The sequence below is a fragment of the Chrysochloris asiatica genome, unplaced genomic scaffold (genome assembly GCF_000296735.1).
Source record: "Chrysochloris asiatica unplaced genomic scaffold, ChrAsi1.0 scaffold00129, whole genome shotgun sequence".
NCBI classification, from domain to species: Eukaryota; Metazoa; Chordata; class Mammalia; order Afrosoricida; family Chrysochloridae; genus Chrysochloris; species Chrysochloris asiatica.
The window spans coordinates 6543000-6546034 of record NW_006408647.1 but is presented as its reverse complement, the minus strand read 5'-3'; the positions used below and the strand labels follow the sequence as shown (position 1 = coordinate 6546034).

General features: G+C 44.8%; 1 pseudogene; it reads right to left on the bottom strand.

Moving 5' to 3' along the window:
* Positions 1-257: 257 nt before the first annotated feature.
* Positions 258-1811, bottom strand: LOC102812812 (annotated as a pseudogene).
* Positions 1812-3035: the final 1224 nt, after the last annotated feature.

Sequence of the window (3035 nt, the reverse complement as noted above, 5' to 3'; positions counted from 1 at the left end):
TGCCCCTCCTCCTCTTCCACATGGCTGTCATACAAGGGCAGGCTAAAGTACCCCAGGGTGAAGCATGTCATTGTCTAGCAGAGAAAAAGGAAGCACCACGTCAGTGGGGGGTAGATGCCTCCCACACTGACAGCAATGTTACAAGAACTTAAACAGGGAGTCTATTTTTAAAAACAAAATCAATGAATGTATGCTTTTATTCCTTCAGCTACACAGTAGGAAAAGATGCTGTGATTCTTATACAACAGACATTCTTTCTAGTTCCACATATGACATTTGCAATGCTCGACAGCATTGCACTGGGCTGCTGTCTCCATGTCTGACACAATTGCTCAGGCCCCAGACACACTTCTCTGTTCCCAAAAGAGGTTTATGGGGCTGAGGGGCAGGCTCCAACATTCACACACACAAAGAAAGGGACCAAAACTTCCAACAGGACCTCCATCAGCACAGGTTCATACTAGGTCACAAACTGATCACACTGCTTCTGGTAAGGGTCAGGCAGGAAGCTGCAGTCTTTCTCAAAAGCAGCCAGGGTCTCCTGCATTGTGTTGCTTTTTCTCCAGGTTGTGATCTAAATAACAGACCAGCTTCTTGGACACCTCACAGAAGCTGCTGTCCTTCCGCTGAGACACGTGTACCCTCAGAGCCAGCAGCCCTTAGTGAGCAGGATATGGAACATGATTCCCACCAGCCCAGGGCTAGCCTCCTGTAGGATGGACAGTTGGCACTGCCACGATGTGCCCACCACTTCTTGGCACTCTTCGGACATGGAAGTGAGCACTTTTGAGCACACTTTCTCCAGAGTGGATTATTTCCTTCTCGGTCCTGTTGTTATCTGCAAGCTTCACCACATCCTTTACTACATGGTCACACACTTAACAGGATCTGGGACGAGGTCCTTCTCAATGGGCTCCACAAGTTCCAGGGCAGGGATGACATTCTCTGTGGCCACCTTAGCAGGAGTCAGAGTTTGAATGGGCATCTCCTTCATCTTGTCACAAAATCCAACCAGCCCACAGATCTTCTTGGATTGCACATGTATCATCATTTGAAAAGCAATTTCAGAATACTGGTTGGCATAGTTCTTGCACATGTCAGCCACGCCTGGCACCAGAAGGTCACATTCTTCCTTGACATGCTCCACACCTCAACAAAGGTGGAGTTGGTTCTTGCAGCGTTCTGGATGCCAGTCACTATGTAAACGCAGTACTGACAACATCCCCATTAGCTTGCGCTGGGGTTTGCTATGGCGACCCTCCTGAGGGTAGAGGAGGAGGGGGATGTTGACCATGAAAGGATTTACCACCTCTGACAAGTCCACTCCACTTCTGGGATCTTATTGGACTTGAGTTGTTTCTGGTGATTCTGCTCAGCCTGTTGCTTTCTGTCAGAGTTTGAGAGTGGAGCACACCTCTTTTGTTGTTCTTGTTGTTAGGTGCCATTGATTCAGTACCAACTCATAACATAACGAAGTACTGCCCCGTTTTGCACCAACCTCACAATTATTGCTACCTTTGAGCCCATCGCAGCTGCCACTGTGACAATCCATCTTGCTGTGGGTCTTTAGTATAACTCGTTTTTCTTTTGATCATGTTCAAGATAACAGGAAGGTAGGACTAGACTATGTGCTTACAGGAGAAAGAGAATTTCCCATCAGGAAGCCAGTCACAGACCTGCAAATTCTCAAGGATCTCCTCCTCGGTCCCATTTTCATTCAAAAGGTTGTCAACTGTGGTGATGACGTCTCTGCATATATCACAGGGAAGTGATTTCACTGTTGGCTTGGTCTAGATGGTCTATAAGCACATGTTTTTACAACATCCTTTCCTGGAGGGCTGGCGGCCAAGGGACATAGTAGGGACTAGACTCAGAAAAGACAATTACATGACAGGACAAGTAACTGTTTAGACAACTTTCTTCCTAAGGGTGTTCACTTTTCTTCACATTCTCATTTTGATTTTGTAAGTACAATCTGTTAGTTTGTCAGACTGTGATGGCTTGAATATTGCTGTGATGCTGGAAATTATGCCCCTGGTGTTTCAAATACCAGCAGGGTCACCAATAGTAGACAGGTTTGGTTCTGTTGTATATAGCGTCATAATGAGTTGGAACTGACTCAACACAACCTAACAAGTACATCCTGGTCATTTTGAAAGGGTGTTAACATTTTTTGAGTACCTAGTATTAAAACAATGTCAGTATTTCATGTTGTGGTGACTTGTGTGTTGCTGTAAGTTAAATAACAGCAGGGGCAGGAGATTCCAAACTAATACAAATGAGGAGAAGCAGACCACTCAGGAATAGCAGCAAAACACTGTTTGATATAGTGCCAAAAGATGAGTCACTCAGATTGGAAAGCACTCAAAATATGACAAGGAAAGAGCTACCTCCTCCAATTAAAATTGACCTTAATAATGTGGAACAAGGAAAACTTTTGGGACCTTCATTTGCTGACAGGGCACAACTCAAAATAAGAAGAAATGGCTACCAAAGGGAACACACAGCAGGCATGTAAACTAGATGGTGACCGCATTGGTCTACATGTGAGTGGGAGTGGGGGGGGGGGGAATCAGTAATAAAGACATGGGCTAAGTTCATCCATGTTCCATACACTCCTGTCAACTTAGACATGAGAGAGAGGAAGAAGGGCTGGTTGGTCCAAAGTTTGGGAAAATTTGGGAACTCTTGAGCCCATGGACAAAAACTTAGCCACAGAGGGTTACAGCTGAGAGTGAAGTGTTCAGCTGATGCACAAGAACACTCAAACTTGCAGATAGTACCCACTTGACCTAGCTTCGATGGCTTGATGACCAGGGCTCAACTAGAGAAAGATAAATTTTATAAAGGAAGCAAGTGTAAATTGCTACAATTTGATGAACTTGACCTATATTTATGGATGTAGTAGCTCAAAATACCAATCAAGAGGGAAAGAGTCTTCACATCAAGGATCAAGCCTATCTCCTTGGTACAGAGAGTTGATAGGGAAAGGCAATTTACACATTGGCTATCTAAAGTTGGGAGGGATAATAAAG